Here is a 25108-nt window from a genome sequence, read left to right on the forward strand (position 1 = left end):
AATGGTAGATAGTCTGAAGTCCAAAGCTCAGTTCTCTGCCTTCTGAATTTCCATCAGCTTTGTTGGAGAACATGTGATTTATAGAGACCCTTGTGTAATTTAGAAATGAGTGAGCTGTGTGCCTGAGTTCCACTATCTGATTTGTTGGGGTGGTTGTGAATCAAGAGAGGAAACATTTTAGCTCAAATAGAAAAGCAGTGTGGAAACCTCCTTTCTTTTGTGATGTCGCAGGGGAGTAGTTAGAATGAAAATTACTTATGCCATTTACTGTGGTTGTGAAAGCAAGGAAAAGCAATCACCAATTCCCAAATTAGAGCCTGGAGAATCAATGAAAAATAATCTAAAAATGTATGCAAAATGTTTGGTTACTTTGCTTTATCCCAAAATTCCAGGAGCCTGATTAATGACCTAAGAAAAGACAGGGAACTCTTTATCTGTAAAATGCCAACCAGGATAACCCCAGTGAATTCCAGAAGCAGGTGGCAAGTTTGTCCTTGTAGTTTAAGGTGATTAGGATACCTGACACCTCACTGTGGTTGCCACTGGCAGGAATTTCCATGTTTCCTCCATTTCTGAGTGCAGTTGGGTCATTGCCAGGTAATTAAAAAAAACTCCAAACAATGACACATTTGGTTTAAAAAGTCTTGTAGATATTTGCCCAGTCATACCTATCTAGAAGTACCCTTAGTCATATACACAGGCATATCTTATTGATTCCCTTCCCATCCATGGAGGGGAGGAACTGTATCAAGGGACCCAGGTGGTGAGAGCCAAGGTTTGGGATTCTTGGAAAGAGTAGATTCCCACACTGGTGAGGTGTCAGCAATTCAGCATATAGCTCCAGCAGGCAGAGTTCATATGAAAGGAGGCCAGGTCCAGCCTGCCCCCATACTGGTTTTTCCTAAGGTTTTTTTTAAGGACAACGCTTCTTTTCCAGGCACTAAGAGGTATTGTGCTTTAAATACAAATACAGCTGTGATATTATTGTAGTGGGCTCCTCACCCAACGATGGTTAAGGGCCTGTTAGTGATTCTTTTGTGAGCCTCTTTTTATAACTTGGCCATAAAAATTGCCTCCAGAACTGAAGCTTGGTAAGCAAGAACTTAAAAAGGTCCCCCTTCCCTCCAAAAATTGGGGTCCAACATGCAGTGAAGGAGGGCTAGGGGTACCCGCTAGTCTAGGCCCCTCATGCCTTAGGCTAGCCAGGGCCTGCAGCCACCAGGGTGCGGTTCATGAGCCTGGTGTCTTCTGCTGTGTCCCCAAGGTAATGCTGACGTACAGAGGTAACAAGGCAGTTTTTGTCACATCTTTAGTGTGAATCAGTTTCTTGAAAATGGGGGTGAGAAGGTGCACATTTTTGCTGAGAAGAGTGCTTAAGTTCAGGGCTACACACCTGATTTTAAGTGTTTAATTAGTTATATTAAGCAGGTGAAATTAATTCTGTTCTATGGAGAAATACTCCCTCACAGTCACCAGAGGAGCTAGCAGAGCAGAAACAGCTTGTAGTTTAAAATAACCAGCTAGAATTTGTACTTTAGTGGAAAAACTTTGTTATTATCTTGTCTTCTGATGGAGCAAACCTTTGCTGTGTGGTTGGTATTGTGAGATATGATTGCTCTGTGCTCATCAGTGATTTCTGATGGGCTTAAGAGGAGTCTGGTAAGCCTGCCCACTTCTTATGGAAGTACAAGCTTTAGCAGGTAGGTAGGTTTAGTTGCTCTTTGGGATATAGGGCAGCCCCCAGAAAAAGATAGGCCAATACTGACTGTGGTTTTCACAGTCACCTAGTCACAGACCTAGGCCTGAGGTATGTGGTCACCTAAAGTGCTGTATGTATCCTTGGAGTGCAGCTGGACAGCTTGGTAAATTGGCTGGGCTGCATATGGGAAAGCTTCAGGTATATCATTGGGTTGAGACAAGCAGGGGCCCATGGAAGTTTAATATTTACATGTTAATCTAGAAGCCTTTCCAACTGTATATAGACTGGCAGCCTTTCAGCAAATTCTTTGAACCATTGTCCCAAATCTAATAAATACTGCTTCAAGGCAGTAAGGTTTCCTTAGGCTGCTTTGATCATGGCCACCTGTATGCCTTATTTGGACTGTTCAAAGACACTGTAGAAATGGAGTGTGACAGCCTAAACTTTGGGCTATTCTATAGGGCACGTTTACATTCCTGTAGGAGTGCTGGGAAGATTAATTAGTTCCATGCAGCACTTCAAACACACAAAGTGCCATATCAGGATTCAGTATGCAGTGGTGCAGATTTTTTTTCCAAGTTCGTTAACGTATTTCTGTTAATCTGATATTAAATGGAAACCACACAGATGAATGTGGTTACTCAGTTACACCCTAGTTTCATGTTTCATTCAGAAGATCATAAACTTCTTCAGATCTGTTAAAGGTTTGTTGACTCCTTTATAAGAGAGGACAAACTGGCTGAATTGAAATTGTTAGGGAATCAATTTCCAATTTCCCTGGAGGGTATAAAGCACTTTCATAAGCATGAGTTTGTTGGTTAATCCTTGGAGGTTAATATTAGCCTTTGAGATGTAACACAAAGATTTTTTTCTGTTAAGACAGGGGCATCAGACTCATCTGACCCAAATGGCTTGTGGTTGGCCCCAAGGGCTGAATGAATGGGGCACAGTCAGCCCTGTCCTCACATGCTGGATCCAGTGCACATGGCACTTGCTCTGGCTGATCTGGGACTGCGTTGCATGCAGAGCCCACTTTGGGCAATTTATATGGCGCTATCACCAGAGCAGCTGGGAGGGGGCACCACATGCAGCATGGGGCTGGGACTGCCTGGAACAGATGCTATGTGTGGCATGTGTCCCGGACCATGTGCATGGGGCCAGTCTGGTGTGCGTTGCATACAGCATGTGGGTCAACTCCAGACCCCAAAGCAGCACTAGGGGCCAGATGATGGAGTTGTATGGGCTGCATCCAGCCTACAGGCGTATCTTTCGTACCCCTGTTTTAAGAGAAATACGCTCACTGAAGAAAGTGACTCAGAATTAGGAGGGAATCTCTGATGCTTTTTGGCTGCCTGATTGGGGCTTCCTAGATGTAGTGTTTTCATGCCCGTAGGAGAACTTGCACAGACCATTCCTTTGGCTCAGAGACTCCATCACAATTGGTGGACTTGCATTAGGGATGGCATTGTCCTGAAGCTCCTGGGTGAAACTTACCTAGTGCAGAGCTGGCTGAAAAGGCCCGTGTCCTCGCCTCACTCTCACTGGACACAGTCCAGCTCAGTGTTCTGATTTGTCTGTTTGCCAGCTGGGTAATTCAGCCTGGCCAGTTCTTGTGTGCTTTTGCCACTAAGGACTCCCCTCCCCTCCCCTGCCACCTGCCTCCTGGCTGTTCAACGCACATAGCTTGCCTCACCCTTCACAGCTTTCCTGTCATGAATTACTGAAACATTAGCAATCATAGCATCCTCACTGCTACTGAGCCATGCTTGCCCTACACAGAGTGTATTGGGGAATCGCTCACCTTCTGTGCCTTTGCCTTCATGGAGGACAGTTGTATTTCACGTCAGGGTATATCTTTTTTATAGGTAAACACATTATATCATTTTAACAACATGAGGATTTTCCAGCTCTCACTTCTCTTTGAATACCTAGAGTTCAGGCATTTTATTGCTCCCAGAGTAAAGGTGCTCTCTGTGCAGACTCAGCAAGAGAAGTACCTATAAATAACAGGTCAGCCCATGATTGTGATGTCAAAGTTACATATTTTGATATGAATACTGGAAAACTGGAAATACATGAAAGTTGAATAGTGGTAGAAACAGCAGAGCTTAACGAGACAGTAGTGATCTAACCTCCATGCTTTTCTATCTTTTCACACTTTGCACTGCAAGCATCAGATTTTGTCTTCTGGTAGAATTTGTCTGAAAGAAGATCCTTTTTGTCCTCCCTTCTGTTGTGGTCAGTAACTAATTAGCTCTTGTGGAAAGGTAAAACTGAGGGCAGGTCTACGCTGGAATCTTACTCTGTCCTACACTTCTTTTTTGAATGTTTCTGAATTTGTGCTCTGGCTCTTAGGGGCAGTAATTTTCTAATGCCCACTTCTTGCAAGCCAAGGTTTTGCAAGTGGGTGAGTGAGTTGCTGACCCTCTCTGGAGGAAGAGGGACCCCCATACATATGCAGGTGGCAGGGCACCCTGAGACTCTTCAGCCTGCTATTTTATGATATGGGGAGTGTTCATGGCATAGAGGCAGTGCACAGTGGATGCATCTATACGAGACGCTTAATGTACAGTAGACTAATTCTACTGCACATTAGCACATCATGACAAAAGCCGTGCTAATGCGCAGTCGAATTAGATTACTGCTCATTAAGCACTATGAAAAAGACCATGCACTTAGTTAGTACCTCATCTTAGAGGTACTAAACTTAATGCGCACTAACAACGTTGCATTAATGTATGTGTAGATGCACCCACTGTGTATTTGATTTGAGCCCACTCCTTACTGATGTATTTGCTTGGTTTAGTGGGAATATCCATCATCAAGGGCAATGAGGGAGTGAGGTTGAAATATTCAAAGGCTTAGTCTGAGAAGATGCTGCTGTTTAAACTAGGGAAATATAGAGATGAGCTCTTTCTCCTCCCAAAAGTCAGGAGATCTAGCCCTATACCTCTCCGAGCACTTGCAGCACTGTGTATTGTGTCTGAAACAGCTCCAAGTATCTTATGCTGGGTGACTGCTGCAATACTGTAGAACAGCAGGGTGGACTGAAGGGGGTTCGTCTTTCACTTTAAATGCCCTGGCTTTTCAGCAGTAGGGGCCATGTTAAACAAGGTCTGTACGGTTGAAGACATACATGGAAACTGTTCCTGTGTTTTATACGGCCATGGATACCATTGCTCATAGCAGGGCCTCTCATGAAGCTGTTCAAAGAGTCATGGAACTTGGGAGTGGTCCTGAACGACTGGAAAGGGCTAACATGGTGCCCATCTGTAAGAAAGGGAAGAGGGATGACCCTGCAAACTATAGGCCAGTCAGTCTGACTTTGGTCCTGGGAAAAATCTTTGAAAAAATTGTTAAGGAGGCCATCAATTACAAGCTTGTAACTGGTGGAGTATTAAGAAGCAACCAGCATGGCTTTGTCGAAGGTAGGTCTTGCCTAATAAATCTGGTGTCCTTTTATGACCAGGTAACTGACCGGTTGGACAAGGGGCATGAGATTGACATAAGTTACTTAGACTTCAGCAAGGCCTTTGATTCTGTTTCCCACGAGATTCTCTCAATTAAACTGGAGGGTACTGGCCTAGACCAGTCTACAGTGAGGTGGGTTGGCAACTGCTCAGAGGCCGATCTCAGAGCTGTAATCGATGGGATGGCCTCATCCTGGAGGGCCGTCTCCAGTGGTGTCCCCCAGCGATCAGTGCTTGGGCCTGTGCTCTTTAACATCTTTATCAATGACTTGGATGAGGGGGTGGAAAGCGCAATGATCAAGTTTGTGGATGACACCAAGCTGTGGGGAAATGCGGGCACATGAGAGAATAGGGAAAGGATGCAGGAGGACGTTGACAGACTGGTCCTGTGGGCTGAACGCAATCAGATGAGGTTCAGTATGGAAATGTGCCAGGTCCTTCACCTGGGTAGGAAGAACCTTCACCATAACTATACAATGGGTGGTGGTCCACTGGCTGGCACTTCATCTAAAAGGGGCCTGGGGGTGACAATCGACCAGAAGATGAATATGAGCAACCGGTGCGATGAAGTTGCCAGCAGGGCAAATACAACTGTAGTGTGCATCAGCTGATGTGTTGCCAGTAGATCCAGAGAGGTGCTCCTCCCACTCTATTCGGCACTGATGAGGCCACAGCTGGAGTAGTGTGTCCAGTTTTGGGCACTGTACTTCAGGAAGGATGTGGATAAGCTTGAGAGGGTACAGAGAAGGGCCTCCCATATGATCAGGGGCCTGGAAGATAGCCCCTATGAGGAGAGGCTCCAGGAACTGGGTCTATTCAGTCTGAGTAAGTGAAGACTGAGAAGTGACTTGATAGCCATCTACAAGTATGTCAGGGGTGAACACCAAGATCTAGAGGAGCAACTCTTCATGAAGGCAACCCTTGGGAGGACGAGGACCAATGGGAACAAGCTAATTGAGGAAAAAATTAGGCTGGACCTAAGGAAAAACTTATTTTCTGTAAGGGTAACTAGAATCTGGAATACACTTCTGGCAGAGATGGTGCAGTAGCCACCCTTGGAGGTCTTTAAGAGGAGGCTGGACATGCACCTCGGTGAGCTTGTTTGAACCCAATAACCTCCTGCCCATGGCAGGGGACCAGATTTGGTGATCTTACAGGTCCTTTCCAGTCCTTTGGTTCTATGATTCAGTTATACCATTGGGCTTTCCTGTCTGTTGAGTCCCGAGTGCCTTCTGGTGCCTTTACTCTCAGAAAAGAAAGGGGACCCTCTTGGAGTTGGCTGTATGAGTCTGACAAGCCTGGGCTCCTCCAGCTGGAAGGAGCATCCTGAGTGAATTTTGGTGGTTTTTAAATGAGGGAATTTAGTTACTAGAATATAAAAATGTCTTCCTGATGTTAATGCAGACATGGAAGCAATGAAAAGCAGCCTCTTCTAGAAACAGCCTTCCTTCACTGTACATAAAAGAGAAAAAAAATGAAGATGACAGAACTTTATGTGCACTTGCAGCATGTTCTTGTTTTGAGCAGGGGGTTGGACTAGATGACCTCCTGAAGTCCCTTCCAAACCTAATTTTCTATGATTTCTACGTTATCTGTGCTTCACTATAGACAGAGGGGCAAGAGGCCTGGGCCACAGACCATGCCAGGTAGCATCACTTCTGGCTTTGCCAACTTCTGCTTAGGAAATGAAAACATCTTGGGCCATGAGACATGGAGAAAGAGCAGTGATCCATAGGAAGCCTCATCAGCTTGAACAGTGCTGAGTTTTCTGCCTGATTAATAAGGAGATTGACACCAAACACTTAAAAGACAGTAGTGACTCCTATAGAGTAGATTTTAATTAAATGGATTTAAAGTAGTAGTAATTCATATCCCTTGCATGGTGCTTTCCATCCTCAAGAAGCTGTACATGCATTAGCTAGTATGCTGCAGCCCCACATTGGTAACTGAGCTCTTCTCCCTTCCTCATCCTCAGTCAGAAAGAAAAAAAATCTTAGTGAGTCATCTTGTACCTCAGCCTCAGCCTCACTTTTGTTGTAAAGAATTGCTTTAACAACTGGGGAAACTTAAAAAAATGCTTGGATGCCTCAGAAACGGAGGTGCAGATTTCCTTGATGTTTTCTTTTAGTCTAGAGAAATTTTAGTCCAAATTTTAAAATGATAAACCCATATCCCCTAGGGATCTGCAGTAACAAAGAGTGCTGCTCAGTACCAGATCAAAGCACTGGTCTGTGTGGTCTGATGAACTGGACCATGGGTTTCTCTAGTGGGCTATTCTACTTCCTCTGGTACCATGTCAGACCATTGTTTTGTCTGTCTTTCTGAATCCTGCCTCTAGTTGTGCCCAATAAGAAGGATTTAAAATCACCTGTAATTAACCTTGTTGTGTAGTAATGTCCCATGTGGGAGACATTTGTTCTTCTCCCAGCTAATTATAATCAGTCATTGCTTTAAGCTGGAAGATGGAAAACCATGGTTATAGTTTTCTAAGTAATGTCACTGAAGACATTTCTTCCCGTACCCACATTTTTTGCTAAGTGTTCATGTGGTATTTTTCTGTTTGGGACCCTCTCTATCTCTCTACGCATTGCAGGTGAAATTCACTCCTGGGTGCAGGGCCTATGCACCTTGCTGTTTCTCCCCTTTTCCAGTTGCAGAATGTTTTGATTTATGCTCTCAGTATTTTGCTGCTTCAGATGAGCGCTTTTACCCTTTTCCTCAAAGTCAAGCCAGTTGCTAAAATGCAGAATAGCTGCTAGAACATTTTTCAAAACTTTTATTGTTCCCCCTGATATCTAAGGGTGGCATTATATTTCCCTTTTCACATCTAAATGGCTGCTTTTAGCTGTATAAATGGCATTTCTGGCACTTGTGAGCAGGTATCTATTGTACTTCCTTGCAGTATGGCCACATAAATGTATGCACATAGGCTGAACTTGCATAGGTGTTTGCACACTGGCTGAGTACGTGTGCCCATAATAGTGGTGTGGCTGAGTCTAAGTAAAGTAAAATTCTCTTTCCCTTTGTGTGTCTAAGGGTAGCTTCAACAGATGAACCATCCAAAAAATTTAAATGTTTATGTGCAACAAGGCTGCATGGAAGAGACTGAGAAGACTGGTGTTGGATGGTTCCTTCTTGGTGGTGGATGGTTTCTTCTTGGCCTGGAGGGAGGTGGGCAGTGGGGTCCCGCAGGGTTCGGTCCTCGGACCGATATTATTTAATATCTTCATCAGCGATTTGGATGAGGGCGTGGAGAGCACCCTCTCCAAGTTCACTGATGATACCAAGTTTTGGGGCAAAGTTAGTACACCGGAGGGCAGGGAGCAGATTCAGGCTGACCTGGATAGGTTGGATCAATGGGCACAGAGAAATAGGATGCAATTTAATAAAGATAAATGTAAGGTACTCCACCTGGGAAGGAGGAATCCCCAGCACACCATAGGTTGGGGAGTGTCCTTCTCAGCAGCTCGGAAGCAGAGAGGGATCTTGGAGTCATAATTGACTCCAAGATGAACATGAGCCGGCAGTGTAACAAGGCCATTAACAAGGCCAATCGCACCTTGTCGTGCATTAGCAGGTACATGACTAATAGAACAAAGGAGGTGATGCTCCCCCTCTATGCGGCACTGGTCAGGCCACAGTTGGAGTACTGTGACCAGTTTTGGGCGCCGCACTTCAAGAGGGACGCAAGGAATCTCGAGAGGGTCCAGAGGAGGGCCACTCACATGATTAGTGGCCTTTTTGATAGACCCTACGGGGGAAGGTTGAGAGAGCTGAATCTCTTCAGCCTTCACAAGAGAGGGCTGAGGGGAGATCTTGTGGCCGCCTGTAAATTTATTAGGGTAGGTCAACGGGGAATAGGGGAAGCGCTGTTTACTAAGGCGCCCCAGGGAGTGACTAGGAATAACGGGTGTAAACTAATTGAGAGTGGATTTAAGTTAGATATTAGGAAGAAATTTTTCACAGTAAGGGTGGCCAGGATCTGGAATGGGTCACCTAGCTTGGAGGTCTTCAAGAGGAGGCTAGATAGTTACCTGGCTGGGGTCATCTGACCTTGGTCCTCTTTCCTGCCAGGGGCAGGGGGTTGGACACGATGATCCATTGTGGTCCCTTCTGACTCTACAATCTATGAATCTATAAGTAAGAAGATGGACAAACATACACTTGGAGGGGCTTCAAAATGGAAAAGAGTGCTGTTGCTCAGGACTGCTCAGCCACTCTCAAGCTGTAGCTGTTTTATGTGCATGAGCTATCCATGATACAAATACAGCAAAGCCACTCCAACCCTAACCCTGCTTCATCCAGGGACAATATTGGGATGGTTTAGCTTGCTTCTAGTGCTACAGGGTCTGGTGCATATAACAGCTGCTGTAAGCTCCTCAGTAACAGATCCTCATCCCCTTCTGCAAACTACTCCAAGTTTTTGTCCAACCCCAAAGAAACTCCAATCTGCAGGTGGTGTGCTGTAAAATGGAAGGGGTCTGTTGTGTGTGCGATTGTAACAGAATGCACCCTGAGGGCAGCCATAACCCTCCCTGGTGGCCACCTTCAGTCCTGCCCTGCCTCTTGGGGTCAGGGTCACCCTGCTGCCTCACCTGCCAAGCCTTGGTGGTATTAATAAAGAGGTGGAGGCTGCGGGGCTCTGGGCACCCTTTCTAGTTCTGTGCTCCTCTGGGCTTGACTTGGCCCACTTAGCTTGGGGCTTCGACCCCACAATGCACAGTCTGTCTCTCAGCCTGGGGCTCTGACCCTGCCACACACATTCTCTCTTGTGGCTCAGACCCCTCTGGCCCCAGTTGCTTTATAGGCTCAACTTGTGGCCTCCATCTTTCACCTACAGCTACACCTATGCCTTGCAGGTGGTACTTTATCATTTCAGAGGAGCTCCCTTGCCCCACTGCAACATTTGGCTCCCTTGGGCCTCAAACCTTTGTTGGGGCTTCAGCCTTCCAGACTTTGGCCCCTCTTCTCTGGTTGTGCCCCCTCAACCTGGGTCTGCTGCCTCAGACCTCAAGTTTCTGGGCCCCTGATCCTGGCCTTACCTTTCCCAGGCTCTGGGCCTCTGGCCCTGGTCTTGCCTTTCTCAAGCTCTTCAGCGCCCCTGGGGTCCCAGATGCAGACAAGGCTTCTCTTTTGCTTCTCAGCTCCCTGCAGTCCGACTCAGGCAAGGCTGCCAGCATCCCAGTCAGCCTCCTTGGTCCCTGATTCCAAGGCCAGGCTGTTCTCAAACTATTCAGCTCTCTTGTGGTCCCTGACTCATACAGAACTCTATGAGGGTGCAGCTCAGGCACCACTGCAGTCTCCATACCACCCCTGTAACCACAATTGGGTTATATGGTTCATCTATACAAGCTACAATGCCCTCCTAAACCAACTCCAGGGTCTCCCAGGGTCCCAACCACTCCTACCCTGTAGCTGCTGGTTTGTGTAGAGCCCCCCCATGGAGCGTGGGGCAGTGGGGGGCAGCAGGGATCACCCCCTGCCTGGCAGCACCCAGTGAGGACTGGGGCTGTTCTTTAAAGGGCTGGGATCTGGGGCAGGTGGGGCAGCCATGGGGGGGACTGGGACAGTGGGGGAGGTCGGGGGCTCATAGATTCAGAGAGATTTGAGTCAATTCAGACCTTTTAATTGGTCCCCTGATTCGATTTGGATTCGGAGATTCGGCCATTGAATTGGGCTGAATCTCCTCCGAATCGAATCACCACCCGAAGCTTTGCACAGCCCTACTGCCCAGCTTCCTAATTAATTGCAGCCCTCCAATGCTGATTTCCTCTCTCTCAAGTAGCAGGGGCTAGGGGTCCCTGCCGTAGTGATCTGTTTTGGTGGGGGCATCAAGTTAGACCGCTCAGTGTAAAGGAATGTGTATGAGAAAATAAGGAAGTATATCTTCTCTGTGGTCTCAGTTCTGTATTGAAGAATCTCTTGAACAGCCAGTTAGCCTAATATAAGGGGGAAGAGTTGCACTTATCAGCCAACAATGCATAGCTTTAAAAATATATATTTGTAAAATGTAATACCATCTGGACTTGAAGTCTCACCTGGTTAATCAGACAAGTTATTTGCCATTTTCCTGCCTTTCGTTATCTCTACAGCTTACCAGGTGTCCTCCCTTTCTATATTTTATTATTATTTTAGGCCAGATAGCTGATCAATTGACATTACACTTAATTTTTTTCATTGTGATGATGGTAAACAAGGCAGTGAGAAGCCGACCAACGTGTGACCTTCAGATCAGTTTGTGTCTGGAAAAGCCAGGAATATTAATGACTTTTATAGAAGGGAAGCCCTTCCCTCCACATAGAAAAATGTGGTGAAAAATGAAAAGTGTTTGGTTTGAATTAGGAAGATATCACAGATAAGATCAATGTGAATTTGTATTTTAATGACAAGCTGAGAAGAGGCGATATTTAGATCCTGGAACTTATCTGTATGGATGGAGAGGACCTAGAAAGAGATTTCCCAAGATTATAATTTTGTTTGTATAAAAGCAATATCAACATGTAGTAACCATATAGTATAGATATGAGAAGAAGCATTGTAATTAATAGGAAGAAACTCAGATGTATTTTTAAACTAATGTTATATTACAGTAAAACAAACTAGATAACCTAACCTGACACGTGAATATTATGTGATTATATGAGAGAGGGGAAAGGAAACAGAGCCCTGCTCAGAGGCCAGATGGGAACACCGAATACACGTTGCTCATCAGGAATACAGCAGCATTTTTAATATGCAATAGCCACTCTGAAATGTGGCAAAATTGGTGAGTGAAACTGGATTTCATGTTGACTTCTGGCTGCATGGAATTCAGTAGCTCTTCAGGCTACTGTGACTAGAATTAGCAAATTCTGTAGTAAATGACTCAGTTCTTCAGAGCTGATGAAGCGGTGTGTGCTGCTGGATCTGATGGTGTTTAAATACAGAAAATCTACCTCTGCGTAGAGCAAGGTAACCAGGAGTTCAGGTCTGTCAACCCAGCCTGGCATGGGACAGGGGCATGTGGGATAGTCTCTGGATAGAGCCCGTTACAAAATTGCATTGAAGGAGCCTTTGTGAGTTGTCTTTTGTGTGATGGCTGATTCCTCCCTGCCATTCCATGGCGGGTTGTAAAGGGAACTAACCTCCTTGGTGTTTGTTTTATACAGAGTGAGCACAGATGATTTTGTAAATCAACAATACAAAGAAGCATTTACAGCTGGAGGAGAAAGGGACAGTTTAATACATTAAAGATCTGGGCCATATGGTCACCTTACCTAGGACCCTTTGGCATTCCACAGTCAGTGCATCCTTAATGGGCCGTACAATTTGTTTGTAAAAAGTGGGATTTATTTATACCACCAGCACTATACAAGCTGAAGCCAGGTCCTCCAATGAAGGATGTTAAAATCTTTGCTCTGCATTAGTTTTGGCCAGCATCTGATGCCAGCCTTTGTGTCTGCCATAGATCACAGAGCCATTTACAGGCATATGCCACTGCTGTCCAAAGCGGGGGGGCTGAGGGGACTGCTGCACAGGGGAGCTGTACTGAAAGGCTATGAGACTCTCTGAGGTTCCTTTAGTAATAAGTTACTGAAGCCTTTTGAAACAGTCCCTCCTGTACACAACCCTCTCCCCAGAAATGATGCAGTTATGCGAGGCCTGCCCTGTGTTTCTCTGGCCTTGCAGAGCTGAGTGCTGGTATGAAAACAGTGCAATGGCTGGACTCGGACAAAATGCAACCTCCAAAATGGGTGCAAAAGAATAACTAGCTTCTGCTCCATAAATGCCTGCTTTACCATGTGGTCATCCAGTCTGTCCCCTGCCAGCCCCCTTGACCTCTTCCCCGCAGTTGCTCCACAGCCTCCTGAATCGCTGCACCACGGTAGACTCCCTGAGGCACTCAGTTAACTGGCCCTTTTTCTTGACTTCATCTTGTGACCCTGGAGCCTCCACCCCTTGTTCCTCAAACTACCTCTTTCTCACCCCTTGGCATTTAGCTGTCAGATGTTTGTAGACAGTTCCATTATCTCTGGGCCAAGCAATATAAGTGAGACCTAATTCTCCTCTTACTTACAAAGCAAAGCAGACATTCAGTAGCTCAGCAGGCAGGGCACTCTTGTAGCATGTTTCCAGAAACCTTTCTCATCCTTTTGGGCCTCCAGCATTGACCCCATACATCCAGTCTTCAGTCTGGAGCCTCCTTGCCGTGGCCTGCAGCGCTCCCTTTTGGGGTGGGATATTCCATCTGATACCAGCAGCAAGACTGCTTGCTGATGGTTTAAATCATAACAGCGTATGTGGCATATCGTGCTCCCACATCACCCTCAGGCCAGGGCTCCATTTGAGCAATCCTTCTCTCGCAGACAGGGAGGCTTGTAGGCAAACCTTTAAGCTTTTTATAGCTGCTCTAAAACAGCTGTTCCACTGCAAGTCAGGACAGTCCATTATCGACCTGGAGCTGCAGAAAGTCTCAGTTGTTCAGTTTCATTACTGTCAAACATGCTGTACCCCTTCAGTGAAGCAAGAGAATCTTCATATGATCTAAAGGAAAGATTGGGCTTGAGTAAAACAAACCTGAGAATGGACAGGGGCTTGCTCCTTTAGCCATACTGTCAACAGAAACTCTTCTGGTGCAGGATTGAGCCCCATATCATCTGAGAATGAACAGCCTAGTTACCTACATACACTCTGCTTTGGGCAGTATATTGATGAGCTGCTCTGCCTGACTAATTCCATGTCTGCCCATCTCCTGTATAACCTCCAGATGTGCAGTGAGAGAGAGCACGTTTCAGCATCCCATGATGTTTCAGTTTGTGGTGGGAAGGTGCAGCCAAATCCATTTTCTTGTTGTTGTTACATATTGTTAGGAAATATAGATTTTAAGGGAAAGTGTAAAATGTAACATGATGCATCAAGGTTCAGCTCTGCTCAGGGACTGATATAAATACTTTCCTACTTTCCTCATTCCCTCCTCTTCCTTCTCTGGCAAACAGACATTTAGCACAGGATCAGGCTGTTCTGTAAATATCTAGCCCCCTGGTACCTTACCTGAGACTGCCAGAGAATGCAGCATTGCAGCTTCTGCAGAGCATGTTCTGTTTTACTGGTAACTAAAGCACTGGAGGTTAGATCAGGTCTTCAAGTCTAGTGTAACTCTGGATCGTGGTTTGCTGTTATTCAATACTGAGAAGCCAAGAGGCTGCAGTCACATAACACTAGTTTGAAAAGATATATTTGCAGTTCTGGTTCTCTTGCCATTGTAACCTTTTAGTTTGGCTCCTTTTTCTGCCACCTTGAAATTAGCTGATCACATTATAATTTCATTTCTTGGCTGACAGTAGACTCAAATACTGTCATTTAAGCACAAGACTATTGCAAGAAGTAGGAGCAAGAGCAGCGTGAGATTCTTCAATGTCAGCCTTCCACAGACAGAAGAAAATAAGTGCATGCTGGCTAATACTATTAACTCTGGTTTATAGTTTATAGCTATTTCTTTTTGATGTATTCCAGCTAAGAAGCTCAACAGAAGTAGGAATGCAAAATAAAAATAAATGTTTAGCTATATAAAATGTATTTCATCTCAGCTAACTAAATATAAATTAAACCACTGAATTGGATGTGTTGGATATTCAGATCTCGAATGAAAGTATAAATGGTGAGATTTTAACACTGAATTACTTAATTGCTTTATACGATGTTTCCATTAGCTGATTAAATGGAGCTTTTTTTCCTCACTACTGTCTTGTGTCCTGTGAATGTAGAGCTTGCTTCAGCAAATTTTTGCCTATGAGTGACCCACAGTGACAAGCATTTCCAGGAAAGTTGGTGGGGATTGCTCCTATAGATTTGGGTCTGCAGCATGGGGACTTCAGGCCCTGATCTACTGTTTCCCTGGCTCCTTTCAGCAATGCTGGGGATGTAGACCTTAATCTATAAGTCAGTTGTGGTGAATGTCTTGGGCCCAACTAGGGATAAGATGCGAATGGAACCATTATTTACTACTGTGCTGTTAAACAACTAAGTGTGGCCCTAGGTTTCATATCCATATTATTTCTGGCGTACTCCAGTAACAACCACCATTGCTTTTATAACAAGAAATCCTCTTTGGCAGTCTTTTAAACAGTATTAACTGCACCCTTTGAGAAAGGAGAAAAGGTTATTTAATATCGTTTGGACTAGCTGTTGTTGAAATCAAGATCCTGGTTTCTTTTGGTGGAAACAAAAACATACAAAAAGCAGAGAGAGAGAGAGTGCCCATTCTGCCTCTGCTGTTGGTTCTCATCGTCAGCATAGGTTCAGGACATGCAGTCTCACCAGTCTCTTTGAGTATTGGCAAACTTATAGCAGTTTTGGGCTGTTTAGATCATTGTTTTTAGTCTTTGGTCACAGACTTACAACAGGGTTACAAGTGGTATAATTGTCTTGGCAGCTCAGACAGTCTTGTTAGTTAGTCTATAAGGTGCAAATCTACCCTATCTTGTACTTGACTTCAGACTAACACAGCTAACTGCATCTGTCTTGACTCCTTAAGGACAGAGGTAGGAATATATGAAATCTGACACCTGTGAAGGAGAGATTAAGAGCAGGGACCCAGGGCTATCATTCTAGGTGGTAGGCAGGTTTTTGCTTATGCCAATTCATGGCCCGTGACTTGGCCCTGCAGACCCCTTGGCACAGTTCTTTTAACTCAGACAGTCCAGGTTGTACCAGTCAATTAGTCCCTCATTTTTGTAAGCCATTCTGTGACTAAACTGAGTTAGATTTCTGTTACCTTGAACAGTTTGAAGTCCAGGCCTCTGCACAGTCAATATCACTGAGTTCATTGGGATTTAAACTCCTGCTTAAAGTTAACCATGTAGTTAAGCATACTTTGGTGAGCAGGGATGGATTTAAGCATATATCTAAATGCATTGCTAAATGGGGATCCTTGTTAGAAAGGTGAGCTCTAATGTATCAGGAAGACTAGCATAGATATGGAATATCTGAGCATGGAGGCTTGCACAGTTGATGCTGCCATTGGTAGCCTTTTGTTTGTCTAAAGCAGTTGAGTGATCCAAATTAACTCTGCTTTAATGCTGGCATATCAAATAAGTATCTTCAGCAAATTTATCTTAGCAAAATATTTCCTTAGTGGAGCTGATACATGAACTCACTGAATTTTGATTGCATGAAATGAGGGCAAAATGGCAAATGACTAACCCTGCCCTGATCCAAAATAGGTTCTGAAAACCCTTGCCTCTAAAACACTGCATGCTCTATTTTAATGGCTAATGGAAGTATGGGAATAGTAGCAGGAGTTGTGTCTAGCTGTGTTCAGTCATATATACACAATCTTTTGAGCTGTCAGAACTCATCATTGGAGAGACTTAAGATTAAAGGGAACAATTTATTATGAGTTATTGTAATGTAGTCTCTGCCTTTCATTATTCTCTTGTGTTTTCCTGCCTGTTATTTAACCAAAAACATAAAATAAAATTTAAATCCAGTGAATGCAACACTGGTGGAAGGTGCTCAATTGACAGGCTCAGGAAGTAATGCCTTTTTATTATAGGGTGGTGCTACAGGGATGAGCTGTCTCTCTTGGACCCCCCCCTGTCAAAGCTGCAGGACTGCATATTTCCAGGGAGAGATGGTGGCTGCATTTCTTTGGTCTGTTCACTCTTCAATCTTTAACTTACATACCTGGAAATGAAATACAAAGAATGGAAGGCTTCTTTGTATGCAGGGCATGCTTAGAGCAAGGAATCAGGGGTACCTCTTCATGGCAGAGACATGACTACAACCTGTGTGTGTGTGTATGCCTGTTGTAAATCAGCTTGCAGGGGGTAGTAGTAAGGGAGTACAAGAAGCTGCTGCATGGGCATGGGATTCAGCATAGGCTGGAGAAGTTGGTCAAAGATGCTGTCTGCTTATTAAGGCAACTGATGCCCTCTGCTCATTGCTTTATGGCTATTAGTACCCCAGCTAACTGGATCAGAGCTGGTGGAGGTGCAGGCAAGTCTGTCCTGCAGTCTGCATGGTGCTAAAATGCACTGTGCTCTCTGTGCTGCCTCCTAAGCTGGGATTCAGGGCAGCTGCAGTAGTGCAACAGTGCAAGCAGGCTGAGCCCCTCAGCAGAACTAATGAGCTCATGTGCAGTGCCACACTAATGCCTTTTATGCTGGGGGCAGTATTGCAGCAGCCTGCACCAAACTGCACCATGTGTCAGAGGGGTGAATGAGCAGCGCAGCCATACCTGATCTATATTCATGTCCCCTTGCCAGTATGGATACGTCCCAAAGAGATCTCTTCACAGCTCAGGGCTAAGAAAGTGACTAACACTGACTGGCTTTGAGATCTGGTTTCCATCAGCTCCACAAACCTTCATCTTCTGGGAGTCTCTTTGTTCTCGCTATAGTTTATTGGGTGTAGAATTTAATTAAACCACTTTTTCTGGAGGTTTTATCTTAGCAAAAAGTTCCTTAGTGTAGCTGATACATGAACTCACTGAATTCTGATTGCATGAAATGAGGGCAGTTGACCCTGAGCAGCTTCATCCTGCCCTCTCACTTCAAAGTCAGTGAGATCCTCTATGCTCTTTGCTTCAGTTGCCTTTCCTGGAAACCTACTCCTTAATATGCATTGCCTTTTGAGTTGTGTCCTAGTTCTGCATTTGTCTTAACAGCCTGACTTGTAGTCTGTTGTTGCTGAGTGGAACCAGGACCCTGATGTGTTGGCTGCTGCATGGAGCTGAGCTCTTCAGATCTCAGCTTGAGGAACATGCACTCTGAGCCCCTCATTTAGTAGTCCCCTCCCTACTCTTTCCTCCTTTTGCCTCTTCTCCAAGGTCTCCTCTTCAGAAGATATTGCACCAGGCAGCACAGTTTGGGGCAGAGGTGAACATCCCTCAGTGGTGAAAGAACAGGGAAGAGACTACTTAGGAAAGCTGGATGTGTACAAGTCCATGGGGCTGGATGGGGTGCACCCGAGGGTGCTGAGGGAGTTGGGTGATATGATTACAGGGCCATTGGCCATCATTTTTGAAAGCTCTTGATGATCAAGAGAGGTCCTGGATGACTGGAAAAGGGCAAACAATAGTGCCCATATTTAAGAAAGGGAAGAAGGGGGATCCAGGGAACTACAGGCTAGTCAGCCTCACTTCAGTCCCTGGAAAAATCATGGAGCAGATCCTCAAGGAATCCATTTCAAATAGTTGGAGGAGAGAAAGGTGATTAGGAACAGTCGGCATGGATTCACCACAGGCAAGTCATGCCTGACCAACCTGACTGCCTTCTATGACAAGGTGACTGGCTCCATGGATGCAGAGAGACTGGTGGATGTGGTGTACCTTGATTTTAGCAAGGCTTTTGACATGGTCTCCCACAGCATTCTTGCAGGCAAGCTAAGGAAGTATGGGCTGTATGAACGGACTGAAGGCGGATAGAAAACTGGCTGGAGCAGCGGGCTCAGAGAGAAGTAATCAATGGCTCAATGTTTAGTTGGCAGTCGGTATCAAGTGGAGTGCCCCAGGGGTCAATCGGTCTTGGGGCCAGTTTTGTTCAATGTCTTCATCAATGACCTGGAAGATGGCGTAGAGTGTACTCTCAGCAAGTCTGCAGATGACACCAAGCTGGGGGGAGTAGTAGATATGCTGGAGGGTAGGGCTGGGATTCAGAGTGACCTAGACAAATAGGAGGATTGGGTCAAAAGGAATCTCATGAGGTTCAACAAGGACAAGTGCAAAGTCTTGCATTTAGGATGGAACTGCCCTATGCACCAGTACAGGCTGGGGGCTGACTGGCTGGGCAGCAACTCTGCAGAAAAGGACCTGGGGTTTACAGTGGACAGTAAACTGAATATGAGCCAGAAGTGTGCCCTTATTGCAAAGAAGGCTAATGGCATACTGGGCTGCATTGGTAGGTGTGTTGCTAGTAGGCCAAGGGAAGTGATTATTCCACTCTGTTCAGCACTGGTGAGGTGTGGCAGGGCAGTGGTTGTGCCTGAGCTGGCAGCTGGCAGGTGCCTGATGAAGGCAGCCATTTTGGGATCTGGGGCTGCCCATATAAACAGGGCAGCTTGGCTGCTAAAGGCCAGGCAACAACACCACCTGGCCGGAGGGCTGCTGAAATTATGTGGTGGTAAGGGAGGAGCTGTAGGGGATGGATAGGAGGCTCCTGGTGTTCGGCATGACCTAAAACTGCACCCTGCCGGGAGTGGGTGGTCTGGTGGGGCTCTCAGTGGTGCGGGAGCCCCCAGGAAATGCCAGGCCAGTTACCACCCTGGTGAAAGGTAGGTCGGGGTGCCTTAAACCCTAGCCCCCACCACGGGTGGGTTACCCCTTGTTTTGGAGGGCCCAGAGAGTGGACCCTCGGAGAGAGAACAGGGCCATAGACTCAGGCCTGTCTGAGGGTGGGCCAGGGCTAGTGAGCCGAAGGTCTCGGTGGGGGGACCACACCCGAAGGGGGATCAGTTCAGGGAGCTATGCTGCTCAGTATGATGGTGGAAGAGGCTGCCTGTGGGGAGGAATCCAGGTGGGGTTCAAGAGGAGGATTCTGGGGCCCAGTGCGGGGGCCAGTGATTAAAGGAACATCGAGATGCCATCTGTGAGGCTTGGGCTGCAGTGTAGGGGAGGAAAGGAGCCGCAGATAACGCCCCCTGGCATCGGGGCAGAGAATGGGCTGCCTCCCGCTTATTAACATCTATTTAATTAATAACAACAAGGTGTGGCGGGCGAGAACGCGGGCGGTTGGCCCAGGAACAGGTGGGCGGGCCACTCTGAGAATGGCCCCAAGCAGGCCTCTTGTTACATGAGGCCACATCTGGAGTGCTGTGTTCAGTTTTGGGCCCGCCACTACTGAAAGAATGTGGACAAATTGGGGAGAGTCCAGGAGGGGGGCAAAAAAAGGAGGGAGCTGGGCTTATTTCATCTAGAGAGAAGACTGAGTGGGGATTTAATAGCAGCTTTCAGCTACCTGAAAGGGGGTTTGAAAGAGGATGGAGCTAGGCTGTTCTCAGTGGTGGCAGGTGACAGAACAAGGAACAATAGTCTCAAGCTGTAGCAAGGGAAGGGTAGGTTAGATATTAGGAAGAATTTTCTCACTAGGAAGGTAGTAAAACACTGGAATAGGTTACCCAGAGAGATGGTGGAAGCTCCATCCTTGGAGGTTTTCAAAACCAAGCTCGACCAAAGCTTTGGCTGGGATGTTCTAGCTGGGGCTGGTCCTGCTTTGAGCAGGGGATTGGACTAGATCAGCGTTTCCCAACTGGCGTGCCCTGGCATTTGGTCTGGAGCCACGCCCCCTGCCTGCAGCTGATGTGGACACAGATGGGGAGCGTGGCTCCAGCTCCAAATGCGGTCTGGCTGGCTGCATGCCACCCCTCCCTGTCAGTGTTTGGCTGGCTGCACCCCCCTCCCCCACTGCCCAGCTCCGCATCTGGTGTGCCGTGATGCTATTTTATTTAGGTAAGTGTTCCATGGGGCGAAAAAGGTTGGGAAATGCTGGACTAGATGACCTCCAGAGGCCTTTTCCAACCCTAACTTTCTATGATTCCATGATTCATCATACCGTATTTGACAGGCTCTCTCCAAGATGCCCTGCTCCTCTCTGCTTCTCTCTCATGGCCTTCAACAATCAAGGCCCAGGTTATTGTTTTTTTTAACCATGGAGCCTGATGGCCATTTGTTTCTAATTGTTTTAAACTCTGCTTATAGCATTTCTGAAAGATTTTAGGAAGAATTTAGTACATACGTCAAGGAGCTTAAGAAGGGACTGCTTGTGCCTCAGGCTAATACACAATGTGTCAGTGATGTATTTAGTCCTGGGGGAGTTCACCAAATTTACCAGACTGAGGAACAGGTTTAGGAAACAATGTCTGAGAGGGGGGAGCAGAGGTGGCAAGTGAACAGTTAGATATTCACAGGGACTTTCTAGGCCTGTTCTTTCTTTACCCACTTTTCTTTCCTGCTCACTGCATAATTGCAAGGGTTGGATTTGCAGGGTTGAATCTTTCTCTTCTGACCTTGATGGTGACATCCTGCCTTTTGTTTGTAATCTTGGGCAAGGAGCAACTGACAAATGGTTTGATAGGAGACATAAGCAAACAATAGACTTCCTTGGAAGATGGACTGAATAGGATTTAATTGAATTTTTTGTAAAGACATTGACTTGACCCTGTAAGACACATGAAGTAAATTATTTGGGGAATTCATACACATTCAAATTCAGTTTATTATCATAGAACTTTTATTGTACTTATATTGTTTTTAATTATTTAATGACTTTCTTTGCATGTCAGTGATAAATCTATTCCTCTTTTATATAAATGGTACTTGGTTCACAAGATTTTATACATGCTGAAATAGATGATAAATACTGAACACCCTTTAACAATACTGCTTCTGCTGCCACAGCTCAAAGTGAACAGGGTCGCATGCATCCAAAAGTGTCAGGTAATATTTAGCCTTTAAACCCCTCTCTTTCGATTCAGGCACAGAACTTTGTCTTTTCTCTTAGACCCTATGAATCACATAGAAACAGTTTGGTTTATAAGTGAACACAGCCCTTCAGCATGTTAGTTTATAGCAAGAGTTGTGAACTCAGTGCTTCAGGGCAGTTTCTAAACATGGGTGGAAAAAAGAGAGTTGCCAAAATGTGCATCAAGGAGCCTGGTTTTCAAACATGCCAAATGCCCCCAGCTCTTACAGCTTCCTAAGAAGTGTGCAATGCTGCAGCATTTTTGAAAACTGGGCTTCTCCTATGCATGCCTGTCAGTGGGAATCCTAGAAGAACAAAAAGGACATTCCTCCCCACAGCAGTAGGCTGAACAGGGGCATTTCCCTGTCTCATACCCCTCAGCTCGGCTCCTAATGTGGTTTCCCTCTTTGTTCTCCAGTGCTGGGAGGCTGCTTACAGAGGATTCTGACTTTTGCTCACAGAAACTGAATACATTACCCTTGTTTCTTCTTTAGTCAGTTCCCTTCTGCTGGTGCTGCCTGCAGTGCCTTTAGAGCAGCTGCTGTAGGTGCAGTCACTGAGCACCTGGGCAGTGCTACAGGAGTTTACTGTTGTTGCTTGCTGACATTTCTGCTCTGGCTGAGGGATGAAAGCTTGAATAATTATAGGAAGTAGATTGTGGAAGGGTTTGGACCTGAGACAAGCTGGTTGCATTGCTCTCTGAACACTGTGTTTTGCTTTAGTGGCTTCCTAACTGCAGCCTGCTCCTTGTGGGTGAGATTACATGTTAGAGTTAGCAGGTGCTAACTGTAAGCAATGTTAGCCAGTGTTAAGGTTAATGTGTGGCTAGTGATCAGTCACATTTTTAAGGTTAATACCCTTTGTAGCATGTGTTGCTCAGGCCTGCTTGTGAGCAGGGGTGTGGCTAGGGATTCAGATCTGTCAGGTGCCTGCCCTGCGCTCTGGCTCTCTATCTGCAGAATAGGATGGAGGTAGGGACCCCCTTTGCACCACTTGGATTGTCCCCTGCCCTCCAAACACCGCCTCTACTTCCCATTGATCCTCAGATTACCCTTCCCCACTCTCTGATTATTCCCTCCACTCCTGGATTGCCACCCTGCTGACCAGAGCAACTCAAGAGTGGCGGCAGTGACAGCAGCCAGGGGGTTGGTGGGGGGAAGAAGAGTTCCCCCTTCCTGCCTGCTCCTGGTATCCTTGCAGCCTGCACTTCCCCCCACATGCCTGGATTCAGCTCCTGCCTGACCCTGCAGCTTCCTGGCATTTTCTCCCCAGCCCCCATTCAGTTATGGGGCCCAGCAGGAGCTGAATCTGAGTGCATGGTAGTGGCATGGGCTGCAGGGAGCTCAGGAGCAAGCAGGGAAGGGGACACACCTGTTGCTGCCACTCTCAAGCTGATATGGCAGGGCAGTGATCCAGTGGCTGGGCAGTGATCTGGGCAGTGGGGGAGAACGGGGTGCCAAGGGCTGATCTGGGGGTGAAGGGGGCAATTTGGGGGTTAGGGGGTGATTTGTAGTCTGGAGGGGGTGGCAGCCTTGTTGGGGACCTCATGCAGACCCCCCGGGGTTCCAGCTCTGCCCTGCCATCTTGTGAGGGAGTCCCACCCCCACCCATACCCCCGCCCCTGTCCCAAGGGGCTGCAGAGCTCTCCCAATCCCAACCCCAGTCTGGAGTCGTAGCTGACCGGGGGGGTTCAGGCTCAAGCATCGTGGGGAAGGGGTGAGCCAACCTGGGGCTGAGGTGTCTGTGATTGACGGTGAAGCTGGCTCATTGTCTTCAATAACAGTTCTCTACTGACAGAGCCTCTAGGTACACAGCCACTCCTGGCAGGGTTGGAAGCTGGAGCATGGCATGGGAGCAAGAGGGGAAGCTTTGTAAGCATAAATGTTTGCCGGGAACCCAAAGCATGTCATGCGACAGGAGGGCTAATATCCTCATAGAATACACCCAGGTCTTGGCTGCAGGATATTCCCATGGACAGTCAGTGCACAGAACTTGCATGAAGCATGATTTACCCATCTCTGAAGAACGATCCAGCTGGGTCAACTTTCTGTACCATTCCCTCTGCCTTATAAGAAAATTAGTTTGGCGTTTTCAGTCCTTTGACACAAGGGTGGCTCATGGGACAGATTGGGCCAGTCCATGGGCTCCTTCCCTTCTTCCCCCCTCACTCCCATGCTGGATCTGGTGCCTACAGTGATTGTTCCAGCCACTCTGGAGTCTGAACTGAGCAGCCAAGGTAGTCACCCTGTGCCGCTCAGATCCCAGACTGGCTGGAGAAGTCACCACACTACATGCAGCACCAAGATTGGTGCATGTGGCTCCTGTTCCAGGATCTGTGTAACACATGGCGTCCCTAGCAGTTGGTCCAGGACTGTACTGCATGTGGTGCCTGCACCAGCCAGCCTGCAGTCTACACTGGATGCAGTGCTTGTGGGCACCACGTGCAGTGCTTATTCCAGACCAGCTGGAGCAGGCGTTGTGCGTGGAGCATGTCCTGCAGCACCTAGGGTGTGCGCCTCATGTGCACAGTTCTCAGAATGGTTGGAATGGGTACTGCATGCAGTGCCAGTCTGGGTTAACCCAGGGCCTGCACTGAGGGCCAGACAACAAGGCCCCGTGTTTGACACCCCTGCTTTAAACCATTCACATCCTGGTTGGTCAAGGACATTCCAGGTGGGGCTCTGTGCGGGATTAGTGAGCCAAAACCATTCTTAAAATGGGATTGTTGCTTCTGCATAACATAGCTATGGTGAGTTCCAGAGCAAAGTAACCTCTTTTTCGACTGCAGTTCTTCATACTAACACATCTCCGTCTGTCTGTTTCTCCATCTTTTCCCATCAGAGGTGGGCAAAATGTGGCTTGTGGGCTGCATCCAGCTGTCCAACTGATTGGCTCCAGCTTGCAGGCAGGCTCCCACCAATTGATTGTATCTGCCTGCAGTGCTCTGCATGGGGCCAAGCTCCTCCAGCTCCCACCTGAAGCAGCCCACACCATGCTCCTGGCTGCCCCAGTCCCAGCCAAGGTGCCCAGCTTCCCAGGGGGCCTGCTCCCAGTGCAGCTGCAGCTGCCCAGGTACTGCTCAGCTCCCCCTGCCTCCAATGGCTTCTCCTTCTCCTCCTCCTCCTCTTCTTGCTGCGTTGTTCTGGGAAGCAGGCAGTGTGGGCACGCGTGCCAGACACCATATGCTCAGCCAGGTGGGGTGGGGGGGAGATGCTGCAGCTGGGAAGCTTCTTCCTTAGTGTGTAGGGCTTCTGCTCCCAGCTGCCTTCCACCCACTGGGCTGGCCACTTGCAGATGGCCAGGCAGGAGCAGGCAAGGCTTGGCCCTATGTGGAGCCTGTGGGGGAAGCTTCGAGCTGGATGGGGGATGGGCAGATCACATCTGCATCTGCATCTGCACCTGCACCATCCAGGCAAGCTCTGCTGCATGTGCCCCCACTCCCTGTCCCTGTCCCTGCCCTTGCCCCTGCCCCTGGCTGGCTCTTGGGACCTAGTGTGTGGGCA

General features: G+C 47.1%; 1 long non-coding RNA gene across 1 annotated transcript in view; it reads left to right on the plus strand.

Annotated features, from left to right (window-relative positions):
- The first annotated feature begins 836 nt into the window (after nucleotides 1-836).
- The window catches only part of LOC102372818, a 237494-nt gene continuing 213222 nt past the window's right edge, over nucleotides 837-25108 (plus strand). The window contains exon 1 of the long non-coding RNA XR_324079.2: nucleotides 837-947. This is a non-coding gene — a long non-coding RNA (uncharacterized LOC102372818). The remainder of the gene's footprint in view (nucleotides 948-25108) is intronic.

The sequence above is a fragment of the Alligator sinensis genome, unplaced genomic scaffold (genome assembly GCF_000455745.1).
Source record: "Alligator sinensis unplaced genomic scaffold, ASM45574v1 scaffold322_1, whole genome shotgun sequence".
Classification (NCBI taxonomy): Eukaryota; Metazoa; Chordata; order Crocodylia; family Alligatoridae; genus Alligator; species Alligator sinensis.